The following is a 17,776-nucleotide window of genomic DNA, read 5'->3' as shown; positions in this document are numbered from 1 at the left end:
CAGCAAAACCTGACTAAATTCATATAAAAAAAAAAAATAATAGGCTCTGCCATAAGCATCCTGATGAGGATTCATTGTCAGCATCATTTTGGATCATTGTTTGATGCCAGCTGGGCATCTGTGGGCTCAAGCCCTCAGTATCTTTGGGTGGGTTGGGATCTCCAGTCTCTGACACTGCTGACAGGCTGAAAGATCATAGTTGCATGGCATGGGAGTTGGGAAGAAAGCAAAGGGAGTGACCAGAGGTCTAGAAAAAACATGACCCCTGAGGAAAGATGAATGAATGGAGTTGTTTAGTCTTGAGAATAAAGGACATGCTAATGGTTTTGAAGTATGTAAAGCACTGCTGCAAAGAGGAAGAAGTGTTCTGATTTTTCATGTCCACGATAGGTAGGACATAAAATAAAGGATTAACCACTTGCAGGGAAAGGTTTTGTTAAATAAAAAAGAACAAACAAACAAACAAAAAAAACCAAACAGAAAACCAGCTTGCTACCTGTAAGGCTAGTAAAGGCCTGGAATACAAGAGTTTTAAGCAAATATTTACATGGTGATGACCTAGATATGGACTGAATGATTTAGAAGATCTCTTAAATTCCTTTCCTTATTTACTGGCCTATGAAACTTTCATTCCCATTCTTTTTGCCTTAGGTGACACACACATGAACTGGTTACCCCAGCCAAATAATGCTTCTGAATACAGGGAGGGAAATGAACCATTTCCCCTTGTAACAGTAATGAATCTGGTTTAATCCAAGATCTATCTCTCTCCTTCTTCCTGAACCAATCTGTAGTCATTTCTTCTTAGGGAAAGCCATATTCTCTGGGCAGGGCTTGTTTGTTTGGGTCAGGCACAGGGTGCATGTCTCCTGCCCAAGCTTCCCAGACTTTGCTGGTGGAGCCAAGGTCACCTATGGCTTCACTGTGGGAGCTGGACTGCAGCTTCTCCACCACAACATGTGCTGACACTGGCGTTAGATTCACCTTTGTTAATATGGCAAGTGAGTTCATGTGAAAGGACAAAATATCCCTTAAAATGGTGTGAGGGGGAGGGAGATGTGGGGAGAGGGAACCCCAAATAAGAAAAAAAGCAGAGAGCTAAGGAAATGTGATGAAACGCATGTAGAGTTTCAGAGCAAGACAGCTATTGCGCTCATCTGAAACTCCCATCATTTTGCACAACATTTCTTGCATTTTTTCTGGAAGCTTTAACTTTTCTTAAGCAGCTTTCCCATCAGCAGCAACCCACAATTTACCACTCAAGAACTGCTAAACAAAGACCTTAGCAAGCTCAGCAGTGCTACCCTCTCTTTTATTTATGTGAAGCACAAGTCAAGGATATAAATTTCCTTCAAAACAGTACAGCATATGAATACTTTGAACAGGAGGGGTTGTGCAGGCCATGAGAGCTGTTTCAGGCCTCCAGGCAAACAAAACATGCAACTGCCTCATGCAGCTCCCTGCCACCTCTCCACAAAATCATTTGCTCCAGGCTTGCCTTTCTTCCTCAGCAGAGCCTGGGAGCAGGGGTGGTCAGTGCACCACTACAGATCCAGCTGCATACACCCAACTACTCTCCAGCACACACGGAGGAGCCCTCACCTGCTTGCAGGAATGGGGATTATGCCCGTGGGCTGTGTTTGTCCCCAGCCAGGGCAATACAGGAAGGTTAGTGCGGCAGTGGTGGTTGTAGGCTGCAGCGATGTTGCACTGAGGAAGTTACCAGAAACTATAGAAGGGAGCAGCCTGTGTCATTGGTAAAATACGCCAATAATCTTGGGATGCTGGATTTCTCAGAACCTGTTTATAAAACCTCTAATGAGCCTATCTAAAATTGAGGCTCTTGGGAGGTATGGATGAAATGGTTTAATCCTACTCCCCAAATCCCACTGTTCTCATGCTGATTTTCAAGTTGATAGAGGAAATATTTTAGGGGAAATAATCCAAAACTTCAGAAGCCAATCTTGGGGCTTCCCAAAGCAATATGTATAACAAAGCACCTGCACAGTACCACTGCCATGTTCCAGCGGGAAAGAGTTTATCTCAGTGCTGGGCATTCCGAGGAAAGAAGAAAAGATACAAGGAAGGAGGAACAGAAGGAAGGACTGTATAAGACAATGAGGGAGAAAAGGGAGGAGAAAAGGAGAAAAGAAAAGAGAGAGGGAGAGAAGGAAAGGATAGGAGTAAGAGGGAGAAAGAGAGGCAGGCAGGCAGAAAGAGAAGAAAGAAAAAGAGAAAAAGACAAGAAAGAGGAGAAAGAGAGAAAGAGTGAAAGAAAGAGAAAGAAAGAAAAAAGGGAAAGAAAAAGAGAAAAAAAGAAAGAAAGAAAGAAAGAAAGAAAGAAAGAAAGAAAGAAAGAAAGAAAGAAAGAAAGAAAGAAAGAAAGAAAAAGAAAGAAAGAAAGAAAGAAAGAAAGAAAGAAAGAAAGAAAGAAAGAAAGAAAGAAAGAAAGAAAGAAAGAAAGAAAGAAAGAAAGAAAGAAAGAAAGAAAGAAAGAAAGAAAGAAAGAAAGAAAGAAAGAAAGAAAGAAAGAAAGAAAGAAAGAAAGAAAGAAAGGAAGGAAGGAAGGAAGGAAGGAAGGAAGGAAGGAAGGAAGGAAGGAAGGAAGGAAGGAAGGAAGGAAGGAAGGAAGGAAGGAAGGAAGGAAGGAAGGAAGGAAGGAAGGAAGGAAGGAAGGAAGGAAGGAAAGAAAGGAAGAAAGGAAGAAAGGAAGAAAGGAAGAAAGGAAGAAAGGAAGAAAGGAAGAAAGGAAGAAAGGAAGAAAGGAAGAAAGGAAGAAAGGAAGAAAGGAAGAAAGGAAGGAAGGAAGAAAGAAAGAAAGAAAGAAAGAAAGAAAGAAAGAAAGAAAGAAAGAAAGAAAGAAAGAAAGAAAGAAAGAAAGAAAGAAAAAGCATTTGGGCAGGCATGGAAAGAAATAAGGAAGAGAAGGAAGAAAAGAAAGCATCCTGTTGCATGCAAAAAACAGATCCAGCAGTGGCAAGATCTGGGCAGAGTGGAGCCTTTCCTGATAATATCAGTTTACTTTTTAATTAGATGCTGAGCTTTTAAAGACAATGGAGTAGACATGATAAAGAGCAGGCTATTAAGTGTCCCAATTACAGAGCACCAAGAATCCAATAATTTATGTGCTGATAATCTCCTGGTAATCCTCTGGGTGCTGCCGAAGCATAAGCGTCCTGATTACTCCTCTGCTCTTACATGGATTTGTTCTCCTACCATTGCCGAGTTTTCCCGTTATGTTTGGCACAGCTCATTTAAAACAACCACAGTTACCTCACAGCCAAACCACTGGCCTAAGTTTAGCTAAGATGAATAGGCAGCCGTTCATCTGCGACAGAGCCTTTGGTGTAAGTGTGGCCAATTAGTCACACGTTTGGTGTTCTAATTAGGCAACGCTGGGCCTTTCAGAAAATGTGCTGTTGATTTAGGTACTTCCTCAAACAATGCTAAATTGTGTTATGTGAAATTCAATTAGTTCTTTTCTAAATGTTTCCACATCTGTTATTCTTTAAGCATAAAGTGATGAGGAGAGAAGGAGAAGTGAAAAGCCAGAGTCTCCACTGGTGAAATATGTTAGGCCTCTGGGACCAGCCCTTTTTCCAGCTTTTGACCCTGAACAGTGATATACAGGAAGGAACAAAGTTGGAGAGCTATCATGGTGAAGCCCTTTAAAATAAATCATTATAGAAGAAATACTGCAACTGTAAGGGAACGTAATCTCTTATGATAGCCATAAACTAAGCTTTGTTTGGAAACTGATGGCATGGGGAAAGCACCATTAAGCAAATGATTATAAATTCCATTCTAAGAACTGCATTTTTTTACGATAATAGTGATACCTTTAAATCCCATGATTAACCAGAAATACTTATAGATCCAGTTTACTGTTTTGCGGAGAGGCTTTGAGTAGTTTTATTTTTGTTCCAGATTTTCCCTCTGAGGGCTAAAAAGATGGCAAGACCTCCAGGAGGCTTTGAGGGGGAAGGGATGAGGTGCATTTATTATTTCTGCTGCGGCATTTTGCAATTCTTCTGCACGTTTGGAACAACAAAGCACCACCATCCTTTTGATCTCTTGAACAACGCACCAGACTTTCACTGGAGCTTTTCGGTGCTCCTAGTGACCCACAAGGTTTGCATTTGCAAGAGGCTTCTCCCAAAACCCGGGCTACCTACGGCCGTTGCCTTACCCATGCTTTAGGTCCGATGTGCTGCTTGCAGCGTGTTGGATTATCAGTGAAGGCAGAGCAACGATTTCTCCAACATCACAGTTCAGCCAAAAACCACAGCTGTCTAAAGGTGAAGTTGTACATGCATTTGATCCTTGTTACTGTTATCACCTTTTCACTGACCAACATTTCAAGCCTTATCTGTGGCTGGCAGGCCATGTTTCAGGTTTGTCAGAGTCCGGATATAGCCTGTGCGGTTTTCTGATGATATATTTTGATAAGATTTGTGGAATGTGAAAGATGAAGTTGTCAGCACTGCTTTATGGCACCTCCGTACATGTCACAAAATGAAAATATTTTCAGAAGCCAGAAGCGATGGTGTTATTTTGAGTCATGACACAAGTTTTTAAGACAACTCATGTCCTTGTAAAGAAAAGAAGAATATTCAATTTTCGTGATAAAAGACAAAAACTGGTCTGTCCTGCAAAAGCATCAGGTTTGATGGGAGAACCCGATGAGAGAGAGTAAGAGGATTACAGAATGAAGGCTTTCTGGAGCTAACTTGGTAAAGTGCATTTTCCAGCTGTAATTACTGCCATTGCATAGACATGTCAACCTTGTAAATCTGGACTGTTAGGTCTTCCTTTTTATTGAAATACTAAAATAAACCAGAACTGAACAAATGCAGAGACCTCACTTTTCAGCACCTATGTTTGCCTTCAGATTCCATCACCACATTACCTATAAGGCAACACTACCATGTGTCACAGGTTTCTGAAAAGAACAAATTATTTTCCAAAATGATGATGTAATTAAAGAAGCATAAACCCTAGCAGAAATCAAGGAACCCTCAGTTCCTTCATGTCACCTCGCAGGCCTATCTGCAGGGCTGGCTGAGGTACTCAGCTTGAGTTAGAGCACGCAAAAAATCTTAGTGATGGTACTAATCCATACCTGCCCTAATTTGAGCATTATAATCTTACAAATAACACAGTATTTACATATAGTTGCTTAAAACCAAACAGCAGGAGGAGACCAGCTGTGAACTCATTCTGCATTCATAAAATTCAGAAAGCTTTTTGTTCAAGAGATGAAGAAGAATTGGAGGCAAATAAATATTCTTAATAGTTGTTGGAATATTTCAGATAGTTTTATTGAAAAATGCTGTTGTATCAAAGCCAAACTATTAGTAGCAATGCATATTTTTTTGGAAAAAATATCTGGCCTTTTTCAGAGAAATAACAAAAAAGAGCTATCCAAGTCAAACCTTGAGCCTGTTGATATAAAAAAAAAAAAACGGAAATTTTGGCAGAATCCTTTTCCTTTAAAATAGAAAAATTTAGTTTCTCTTTCAAACGGCAGAAGTTGTTAGAAATAAAGATTGTTCTCCTGGGAGGTGAATAAAAGGGAAAATTCAAGGTAAAGGTATTGGATCTGAAGAACATTTCAAAGCTTGATAGAAAACATTAAAATAACAGGTTTTCCAAAGAGAAAGAGTTTTGAACAGCTCTAAAAGTTATGATTTTTGACAGAGAAATGTTCCACCTATCTCTCATGAAGTCTTTGAATTTTGTTTCTAAATCAGATCAAGTGTATTACAAGTCTCTAGAGCTATCTTCTTCCAGAAATGTTATGCAACCAAAAATAACAAATCAACTATTTCCCTAAACAATAAGGCTTTTAAAGTCCACCCAGACAAAGATTAGGTTTAAATGTCTCTCTAAAACAAACAAGTGACCTAGGTTTGAAAGAGATCTTCTGTTATCTGAAATCTATGAGTTTTTATAACAACTGTGGGTTTGTTGCATGAAGTTTTGCTCCAACTTCCCATATGCAACAAGCATCTCTGGAGGTCCCACATCGCAAACAAATTCCAAACATCTTAAAACTGTCCAGTGCTAGGCTAGATCCTCTATCTCATTCATTTATTTGGTGATGACCATAGCAGAAGTGAACACAATCACCTGTGTGAAGGGTGAGGGGAACTGCTAAAATAACTCATTCAGTGTCCACAAATCTTGGCTACAGCTGTATTTGTGTTTCTGTTCTTCATGAATGAATTTATAACCGTTAGCATTATTTGCAGACCAGCACCCCGACATCCCATATCTTCACCGTGGCTCATTTTAAGAAATTGAATCCCTGTATTATCATTCAGTACACTTAACAGCTTTCCAGACCAGAAAGTACATGTTTTTAGGTGTGCACTTGTATGCATGAAGCATGTACAAAGAAACATTGTAAGGAGAAGAAATTATTAGCTAAATAAGACTGTGTGAAGCCGGCAAATTGGCTGGGAGTGTTGTGAAGGAGAAATGTATCTGCAATGGTCCTGTAGTGTAAAAGCACGGTAAAGGCAGAGATGTTCCTAGTCTCCCTTCTCACCCAGTATCAACCAAGCATGCAGCATAGGCACAGAAAATGCCTTGTATTAAACTCTGCATCTAGGACCAGAAGCACATCAATCTTCATCTCCTGAGCTGATAGCCATGTTTCTAATACAGGCACATTGGGCCCAAGCCCTCCCAGCATGGGGGAGTACTTGGGTTTCCTGGAATGGGCTTTTAATGGGGAATAGATTGGCCAGACGAGATTCTGGTTTTCATCTCTCATGTTAATACGGGCCTCCATATCCGAACGAGTTTGGGGTTGGCTTTGAGCTGCTTTTATCACAGTTTGTGGCTGTATTTTAAGCCACGCTATTGCCTATGGTGTATTTTTCAGGCAGTGGAAAGGAGCTCCTGCCTTCTTTTACCCCCTACAGTTGTCATGGAGTGGCTGTAAGTCACTTTCACTCCCAGGAGCTGCAGATTTTAGGCTGTAAGGCTGCTCCTTTGTTAAATCTTTTTAACTGGAAACACTGGAGCAGAGCAGCCCACTGCTGTATCAGGCCTCTTCAGTCCTTGCAGGGCACCTTCCCATGCCTGGGCTCCCTCCTCTTACTTCTCCTGACCCATGATGCCTATACATCTGCCTTTTTCTCCTTCACGCAGTCCTGGAGTGAGCAGTGGTTATTTCCCTGCTCTCCTCAGACTCCCAAATCTCAACAGCTTAATCAAAACCACTGTTCACCAGTGGCCAAAGCACCTTTTGTCTCACTTCATTTTCTTTTTTTAAGTTGAAGCTATATGAAAAAAGTAAAGACTATCCAAGCAATGAAGAGCATTGCAGGAATTCTTTGACATAGGCACTTATGTCATCCTCCTCTGTCAAATTAATGAAGGTGTAGTTTGAACCCACAGACTGACAAATCCTTTCGTGCAAGCCTTCTACTAACCGAAAAAGGGAGTTCCCCTTATATTATGCAGTTTTGTAAGACTTTTGCCAGGTGCTGTCAGCAGCAATAAACCTGGCGTCCTATTAAAGAGGAATAAACCTCTTTGCCCAGCATTTCTAGGCTTAATAAATAGCTGTCCTTAGATTTTCTTTTCCTAAATACATTTACCACTTAATGCCTTAATAGGTGATATGCCATGCTTGCAATAGTAGAAAAAATGAAAACCTTCTCCCTAGCCTTGCTGGCAGGTAGGAGCATGACCTCCCTGTGCTCTGCCTCAAAGCTGTGTCACTAGGTTAGCCTGGAATTGAGTGCAACCTAACAGGAGCAGCTCCTAGCTGGGCTTGTGAAACAGAACATATTGCCGCACTCACTGGGTCTACACCATGGCTGAGTCCAAGCCAGCCCATGGCTGGCTGCATCGTAGCGCAGGCAGGGCACATTTACCCCTGTCTGCAGCAGGCTGTGAAGACCAGCCTCCTGTCTGTAAGGGGAATGGCAAAGATTTTACTTGAGGTAAAAGAGAACCCGGTGTCAACTTCAGAAAACAGACCAAGAAACTTATCTACAGCCTGTTAACCAGATACTGCAGTACTGTGTAGGCTTCTGATGTTCACATTATAAAAAAGGATATTGAAAAACTGGAGAAGGTGCAGAAGAGAGCTGTAAAAATGATTCAGAGCCTGGAGAAAGTGCCCTACACTGAAGCACTCAAAGAATTCAATCTGTTTAAGTTATCAAGAAGAAGACTGAGAAGCCACTTGATTGCATTGGGTAATACCTTCACCAGGAGGAACCATCGGGTTACTCAGGCTCCATTTACTAACAGAACAAAGAAAGATGTGGCCAGAACAAACTGCTGAAAGCTTGAAAGACAGCTAAATGCAAACTGGAAAAAGCAATTGCTTTTTCCCAATTATTCTTCTGAAAGGACTTACTGGGTAAGGTGGGAGCCCAAATTTTTATATCTTTAAACCAGGACTGAATTCTCTCCTGGAAACTATACCAATTACTGGGCTCAGGAGAAAAATAACTCAATAAATGACAAAATGTGCTTCCCTGTTACCATCACCTCCTTACCCAGTAAGGTCCACTGTGGCTACTGTCAGTGGCTGGTGAAAGCCGAAATCCTGATGTGGACTCTGACAGACATAATTCCCATGCGTCTGATTCCTAGGTTTGTCTAAGACAAAACCAGGCATACTGATTTTACCTGTATTTGGTGGCTAATTAGGACTGAGACAGCTGACAGATTGATATTTTGGGAGCACGATATTTATTGAAAAATAGTGGAAATACAAGGGATGTTGTAGACACCTAGGATATCTGAAGACCATTGAATTGACTACCCTGATGTAATGAATAGCCCTGTGGCTAGTTAGAGATTGTGTTCCCATCCAAAAGGCAAGTTCCCCACAGAAATTAAAGTTCCTGGAGTGAAGGGGGAATGGAAGAGGGAAAGAGAATCACAAATCCTGTGGCCAGCATCCCTTCAGGAAGGAAGTAGAACATGTCTGCACCTCTGGGGCAGCTGTAGGCTACAGGAACACAGATCAAAACCTGAGCCAAAACCAGGCGATTACCAAGCTCTGGCTTTAGAAAAACTATGAGAAAGGCAGGGAGGCATGTTGAACAGGAACACCATGGAAGGAGGAGACTATGTTCATACTGGGACACTGGGGAGTTGTGCTGGGTATGCGGGCTACTCCTTGTGCACAGCAGAAGCACAGCAGCTCTATGGGAGTCTTTCCTTAAACATTTTTCTTTAAAATAAGTCTCTTTTCTTGTTCTTTTCAGTGACAGGCTGAGACACTGCACCATGTTATGACAAACCTCTCAAACTCGCAGGAGGGGTTCTGGGTAGGGATGCAAGCAGATGCAGATCTCCTTGTTGCCATGTCTTGTGGTACTTTACATGGAAGAAGAAAACTTTTTGCTCTAGGAAGCATCTGTGCAGCTGGGGTCTAGGCAAGTCTCTGCAGATGAGGACTTTCAACACACATTTTTTACCCCCATTCGCCAACAGATGGTGGCAGAGAGAGCACCTTTCCTGTCCAGGGCCTTCAGGCCACAGTGGTTGTGTTTCCTTTTAACTACCTCTATATGAAAGACTACTGTATTCTGCAGCTTTCGTCCTTCCTGAGGCAGTTTGCACTGCAGAGCTCTGAAAAAGCACAACAGTGCAACTTGGGGTAAGTTTTCGGTGTACTCATTTTCCACATTGCGCAGGAGTTATGTTCAGTGAAAATTATATAAACGTAGTATACCAGATCATATGTCATTTCCACAGGATGTTACAACCGTTCTGTTATGTAATAGTGAGCTAATAAAGTCAACCCAAAACTCACTATATCACTTGCTGCATGAAGTCACCTCATTTGTCCTTTTTCCCTTTAATTTAAATCGCATCTCTATTTCTACATTTACCTTCCAAAGTCTTTCTAGCACAGCATATTCCCAACACCCTTCTTATTTTACTGTGTGATCTAAACAATGCAGAATAACAGGGCCTGAAAATTTGGACTGGAAGTATCATGAGAACAGGCTCTGTCAAGAGCTTTCCAGTATTTCCTGCTTCTGGTTGAGCTGGAAATACTCAAAGGGTGAAATACTGGCCCAGCTGAAGTCAACGGGAATTTTGCCATTAACTTCAATGAGGCTAGAATTTCACTCTTGGTATTACTCCACATATCCAGTCTCAACTAGATCTGGTGTGGTGTGAAAAGGAAAACTTTTCTTCTTTCTTTTCCTTTCTCTTGTAATATTTAATGCTTAAAAATCCATCACATATTCAGGTTAGATGTAGATGTTGAGTAATGCCAAATAAATTCTCATGCTACTCAAATGATCCATTTCCTCTCTCTAAGTAGTTGCACATCAGAAACTGTGGCATTACAAATACAAAATTATATAAAGATTAAGACATGAAAACTGCATAAAATAATTAAAAATACAATATTTATATTTTTTATATATTTTATATGTTTCTTTTGACAAAACCTATATTGTAGACAGCTGCCTCCATTTCAGGACCTTTTTTTTGCAGCCAGCAGAACAATTGTTGCCTGTGCAAAATGTTTGAATTTTTGCTTTCATATGGAATTCTCCTGGCAGAGGCCTTCATCATCAGTGGAGGACGATTTACCTGATTTTAGATCTGACACATTGTGGTCTCTGCTTAAGATGTGGTAAAACTTTAAACCTGACTTTGGGGAGCAGGTGGACTTTATTTTGGTTTACTTGTGTCTGCCACTGTCTTCCAGAAGGTGCTCTGTAATTTCTTGCTCACCAGACACAACCCATTACAGCAAGTCTTTTCCCTTCAAAAGATAAAGTCAGTTCTGTTTCTGCTAAAAAAAACTCCAGGTCATTACTGTGTTTATGTTTTACATTAAAGAAATATTTTTAATTGTGTGCTATTTAATAACAACAGTCCCCAAAAGCAAACTGACCAGTCTGAGATTTGACATTGTACTGGTGAGGATACACTGTCGAAGGCCATTTCTGGAAATCTCCGTATCTTTTTCCACAGCCCCAAAAGACCTAGTGAATGTCTGACCAATAAAAATGTGTGCTTGAGCAGAAACATCGTCCCTGGCTCTTTCCTAGAAACAAGTAGTTTTCTTCTAGAAAAACAATAGTAGAAGCACTCAATTAATCCACAGCTATTCACTTTGTCTTCACTGACAATTAGCAGGCCTCCTAACGCACTACTGCCTCACTTCTGCAGTCGAAGCAGCCTTGCCAAGTGGACTCAGGCTGACACACTCATTCTTCAGCCTGTGTTTCCTGGTGCAAATAGTTTCTAGCTCCTTTCCAACAGCCAACTCCAAGGGAAAGAAAAAAAAAGAAAAAGAAATAAGAAGGGCTTTGTTCTGCATGAAAAAAGCCGCTGCTGCGGTCAGGAGCCCTGTGCACTAAGCCGGGCCGTGAGGAAGGAAGGGAAATGCAGCCTGGAGCATCCTGCCAGGCGGGCTCCGAGCCCTGTGGCTCCCAGCCCTGCTGGGACGCCCTGACTCAGACCTCCGACCACCCACCTCCTCTGTCCGCTGTGAAAACCTGCCCCTTCTCCAGCCCGTGCAGAAGTCAAATCCTATTTTCTTCAAGGCAAACCAGGAGCACGCCTGCAACAAGGGAAAGAGGGGGAAAGCAGATCTGAAGCACGGCTTTGGTCTCCCTCATGCCCCATGAGCTGAGTTTCTCAGGGCCAATGCACCATGTGGTCAGACCCTCTGAGATTTGGTAAGAATCTTCCATGGGTGCTCTGTATGAAACATAGTTGTAATGGCTTTTCTAGCTGCCAGAGGGTAAAATTACTTTCATCATCTCTTCTGACCTTAGTTCCCCAAGAGGAGACTGCTGGAGATAAGCAGACCAATGCCATAATCCCCATTTGACCTGTTTTTCTCTCACTCTTGTCCAGTTTCTTAGACAAAGCATCTCATAGAAGAAGGTGGCAATGCCACCTCCAAGCAACGCCTTTCCTAGTAGTCTTTTGTATTACCACTTAGTGGTTGTTTTGATGATTTCAGATGTAAATATTTTCTTGTATTTGCTCTTTTAATTTTCTTCTATTGAAGACCATAGTCTTTGTCACCTGCCCCTCCCCACTGCCCTCCTGGGGGTTGGTTTGCCAATGCTGTTCCACGCGTGGCAGTATCAGGTTAGGTCTCCAGGGTCTGCTGACTGGTACAAATTAAATATTACCCAGCAGACTGCAACAAGGCCCTTGCTATCCCCTGTGGTTTAAAATACAGGTTTCTGCAAAACAGCTAGCAGGCTATTGGCACACCTAATTTTTTAATTGGTCTTCAAGAAACTTCCCACACCTGTGCCAAAACAAGCAGTTTTCCATGTGGTAGAATCAGGAGGGATTTTCCCCCTTGCTCCCTGCAAGAGTTCTACTCCTGAGCTCCTGATTCCCTCCCCAGTCAGCTTCCACTGAATTATCCTGTTCAATTATGGGCATGCAGAGCCCCCACTGTTACTGATGTGCCTTGCCCAGAAGCCCAGGGATGGATGTTCCACTTTGGGTTGAAGACAGGTTTCCCTTCTAGACCAGACTTACTGGATTTTGTGGATTTTCTACCTATGCCTGTGGCCTGGGACATGATTTTTGTCTGGCAGGATTGCCTGAGCTTGTCAAACCTACCTCATATCCCATCAGCATGAGGGACTCTGATCCAGGAGGCACCAGGCCCTGGATTTATTCTGCTGCTGACACTGGGCTTAGTTTTTCAAGGTTGAAATGCTTGCCTTAACTGACAGTTTTGGACACGGTATAAGGTATTTGCATGAATCTTAGCAGCCTGCAGTATTTAGGAGGACAGGGTATATGATCCACTAGACCCTTCTGTCTTTAATTTCTAGGAAGCTGTTACAGCGCCTTCCAAAAAGGCTCACGTCTGCCTGCCAGCACCACATTAGCATGACTACTGCTTTGAAACACAATAGCTGCAGCAGCTCAGTATCTGTAATGCATCCCCCGCTGTACTGTGTATCTTTGCGCACGCCTATGTGCTATTAATGAATCATCACGTGGGAAGTGTTTTCATTAGTCCTTGCATTTCCAGCCGTGGTGTTTCTTGGCAAATGTGCATCCCAGGCCACAGCAGCTGCCTGTCTCGCTCTCCTTCCTTTAGATTAAAACCGGTTTTTGTTGCTGTTGTTTTGAAGTGCCTATTGAAGTGACAGGACAGAGAAGGATGGCTAAACCCAAGTCCCAATATCTTTATTTCAAGACTACGCTAATAGCCTCTAAGAATTTTTCTCTGCTGTACTTCAGATAAGAGTGGTGAGCCTATAAATTCATTAGCGAGTAATGGAGCCACCTCACTTTATCTATGTCTTTTCGCAGGACTAGGGTTTCATTCTGTGCCAGGAGTCATACATCACACTCAACATGTACGTCTCCAGAGCCAACCGAGAGAAAGTGCAGAAAAACTACTGTTAACAAGGGAGTAATTACATTCAGCATAAATTAATTATTGGTCACTCAGGACTGGTGGGAAAGGGCCACACAGACTGTATCTGACTGAGTTCCCACCTCTGAGGGAAGAAATATTTAAATATGAATTATAAGACAATACGAGGTGGGCCCTTTCTGGTCTACTGGTCTTTAACTGCACGTATTTGCTAATATGACATGTGGCTTATTTGCTTTAACACTATAGGTACATTGTATTTTTTTAGGGCAAACATGAGTGATAGTCGTTTGGGACAAGGGTCATTTCATAGCAGCCAGCATCAGACCCGTCTGAGGGAAGCCAGGAGGGACTTTAAAATGCAATTCAGCCAAAAGAACAGGACACGGATCAGCAAGCGAGTGATGGAAGGTGTTCATGAGGAATTTAGATTACCACACACTGCAAATAAACCCTGAGAAGCTGGAGCAGCCAGAGGCGAGGGAAACCCAGCCGGCAGGCAGAGAGGAGCCCTCCCGCAGGGAAAAGAAGATTCATGGTGCACCCCAGTCTCTTTGCCAAAAGTGTTAGTGCTGCTCAGGAAAGTCTAGTTGTGCTTGAACCCTGAGATGACTAAATTGGTGTAGGGGTGTGTAAAATTATCTTGGGCTAGTCTCCAATAACCAATCAAGAGATTAAAACTGCTTGTTATGTGTGCAGCATTAAAACTGCTCCACATTGTGACAAAAATCAGGAAATTCAAAGTTAAAGCGAATCCTCATACATGGAAATTCTTGCCATCATGGGAAATAAAAAGCATATCAAGATGCAAGTGACAGATGTACTGTCAACTGGGAACCTTGGCTTGGAATTTCCTGGCCTTTTCATTCAATTCACTCCTCCTAAAACAATGTGTATTTAGCCCAGGATTCATTCCTCCTCTGTTATTAATAGATATCCATACATATAAATATACAGTTGCACACACACAATATATGAACAGACCTTTTCTTTTTAATGTATGTTTTTCAAACTGTTCATTAAAGAACTGGTTAGGAAAGTTTTCCCGTTTCTGAAGCCCCAGGTTTATTGAATCATAATGAGTGAAACACTCAGACCCACCAGCTATGTTTTCCCATAAAAAGAAGGCAACATCTGTCTTACAGCAACCTGGTGCTTGGAAATTCACCTGTAATATTAAAAGTACAGTTTCCAGGCTCAGCTCTATCCAGTTCAGGTTGGAGTGTCCTGAATAGCAAGTTATTTTGGGATCTGCTGTCTTGGTTTGCCCAGAATTTTCACATCAGACCTCGGAAACCTTTCTTTTCATTAAAAAAAAACAGGGCTAAGAAACTGGCATTTTATAACAAAGGAGTCTTTTTTTGAAAAATTCCCAATCAATGCTACATGCCCACACTGCAGAAGACAGTGGAAAGCTTCGTGCAGGCTGTGGATCTGGTCCATGGGCCCCTGCCAGTTGCATTTGATCAGGAATTTCAAAAAGCGCTACTCTGACCTCTGAGTATTCTTTCAGTTTAAATATATACCTGGGAACAAATCCAGTTTCTCCAGTGACTGCACTATACTGCACTATCACCTTTTTATGCCAGCTCTGGCTGCACAAGCAGGAGGGAGACCATGCCCTGTGGTCAGGGCTGAAACCAGGGACTTCTGCCTCCAAGGCAGCAGTCTGCTGCGGGAGAGGCGAATGCTGAAGGGCAGTGGACAGTAACAGTTTCAGGAATCTGATTTTAATTCACATCCTGCCCATCTCCCCAGCTTTCAAATAACTAATTCTTTTTTTCACTTACTCTTCTGATAGGAGCCATCATTATTTCCAGCAGAAAACTAGCACAGTGACCTGCACTTCCAGGCAAGTGAGCGTGGCAGCCGTTTTTACTCACAAAGAAGCATGGCTGTGTCATAAAATCATTATGTGATGTTAACCATGGCAGAGTCACTCGCATCTTTTTGTAAGGCAAAGCCAAGCCTTTTGCTTTCCAGAAGAGGCCTTTAGGATGAAGTTAGATTTAAAATAGTTGAAGAGCATCATGCAGCTCAAATAAAGAGAGCCTGCTGGCTTTCCCCAATGACTGGCACTAGAGCAGATTATTCTGGAAGAAAGATATTCTCACAACCTCATGGCTTCAATTTCTCCAGCCAAAAAGTGGAGCAAGATCCCACAGTTATTAAAGCCAATAAATCAAGGCCTGAGAGATCTTGTGCACAGAATTGGACAGCGTTTGCATTTTTCTGCCCTCAGAGCTTTAAGGAAGGTATTTCTTCTCCTTTACCTCATCCACCTTGGGTATCTTAAAAGCAGGAAAGGCACCCCTGGGACTCGGAGGGTTCTCTGAGATGTAATTATGGTACCTTACTTTTAAAGGTTTGAAAGTACATCTTTATGGCTTATGTAGTCCCAGTAACAGCAACAGTGGTTTATGTGTTTGATTGACATAAAACATGCCTCAACATTAAACATTTCCTCAATGTCCAGGAACACTGGACCCGGTTCATGGTATCTGACTGGCCTTTGCACCCCCAGCTGACAATAGCCACACAGCCCTCCCATGCCCTCTGTGTTGGTGCAGATGCTATGACGGGCATTAATGTCAGGCACTGTCTCCTGCTCTCAGCAGAGTGTAAACCAACCTTTTCCACACCCTCTCCTCTCACCTTCAACAGCTCAACAGTGTGATGAGCATCCAACAAAGCTGTAGTGGTTTACAGGCCATCTTTATAGGTGGTGTTGAAACTCTCGAAGCAAACAGGATCATTCCACTGCTTCTCTGCTGATTTCTGTCTCCACAACCTGCAATTTAATCACAGCAAATATCAGCAGGTATTGTTTTTAGCAGACCCTCAGTCCACTCACTCTTCTAAAGGAAAAAGGAATGCTTTGCTCACATAACCTATTAAAGATAAGAAAACGAGATTATTTTTTATTGGGCAATTTGTGACAATTTAGGAAAAAGTCTGTCTGTATTGTAACAAAGCACAAACTCCTTTTTTAACCTGAGCACAGGTTTTGATTAAGCCAACGTGGTGCTTTTTGTCCTTTCTTAGATGAAAGCAAACTTTATGGAATATAGAAAGCTAATGCCTAACTTATATTGAGGGTATGCCCACCAGAAATACAAAACTAGACAACTTCCCTCATCCGATCAGGTCACAAAAAACCAAACCAAATGTCCAGCTGAAAGGTCCCATTTCAAATGTTTATTATGAGAATTTTATAATGAAAAGATGAGGGGGTGGGGAGTGCAGATCAAAAATGACCACTGGAAATTGGAAAAAACCTGCAATAATAGATCAGAAAAGTGACAAAAAATATCAGTCTGTCTGCAGATAATTCACAAGCAAAAAAAGTTTATTACAAATGACTCGCCCTATTACAAATTTTTAGCAGCATCTGAGTACAGTACATCATAAAACTTCTACCCTTGACATATTTTAAAGGAATGCCATTATTGACTGGGACTTCAGTTGGCAGCTGGAAAATCACTAGAAAACAGGCTCAGAGTATGTATCAGATGGGGGGGGGGGTGTGTCAGAAATTTTGGGAGGTGTGGAGGGTTTAGAACTCCTTTCCCACAGAAGAAAGAGATTTTAGCAAAAAAGCGATCTAAAAGTTAACAAACCCCCTGCAAAGTCAGTTTACAGGTTGGATAAAAATAATAATAATACTAAAAATAACTAAAACATTGACTCAGGAGCACACGTAAGTACAAGACTTAGTGATTAGACATTAGAAAATAAAAAAAAAAATATATATTTTGGTGATAATTTTCTGTTTCTATACTTCAAAATAAACAATTTAAAGAAAATATCCATGCTGGGTATTGTTTTCCAAGGATTTTTATTTGAAAGAATTCAGATTCTTTTTCAGCTTTGCCTCAACACCTTTCATCAGAAAGACATAACTTTTTATTTCAGGAATGGAGGGGGGATACTGGAAAATTTCAGAGCAAAATGCCAAAATTGCGAGTAATCTTCACAAATCAAAGCAGGGAATTGCACAGAAATGCAGTCCTCATATCAGCACTGTCTGGTGCTTCATCTATCTGAGAAAAAGCAGGGGAGAAGCTGGTCTGGTTTTGTAGTGCTTTGATTTCCCTTATTTCTCTCCTCTTCTGTTTGCTTTCACTGTGGATTTGGGGGTGCTGGTGGGATTTTTTTTAAAGCAATGTCTTCCTGAAAGATTTATAAGCAGCCTCTTCCCGCGTTTCTTTGCCTATAGCTTAGAAGAATGGTTTTGCTATACATCCAGAAGTTTCTCTATTCCTCCTTCTGCCTCATCTTACTTTTCTTTCCAGGTAGCTAGATTAACTAATACATATTCCAGGGCTATTTTCTCTGTCTCCTTGCTATGCCAATACAAAGGCTTCTGGGCAAACTTTTCCTCTCTGGACTTTCTTGGCCTCTTTC

The sequence above is a fragment of the Pezoporus flaviventris genome, unplaced genomic scaffold (assembly GCF_033815535.1).
Source record: "Pezoporus flaviventris isolate CSIRO_AGI_PZ_B2104156 unplaced genomic scaffold, CSIRO_AGI_Pfla_v1 ptg000031l, whole genome shotgun sequence".
In the NCBI taxonomy this organism is placed as follows: Eukaryota; Metazoa; Chordata; class Aves; order Psittaciformes; family Psittacidae; genus Pezoporus; species Pezoporus flaviventris.
The sequence above is the reverse complement of the archived record's forward strand: the minus strand, read 5'-3'. Positions refer to the sequence as shown.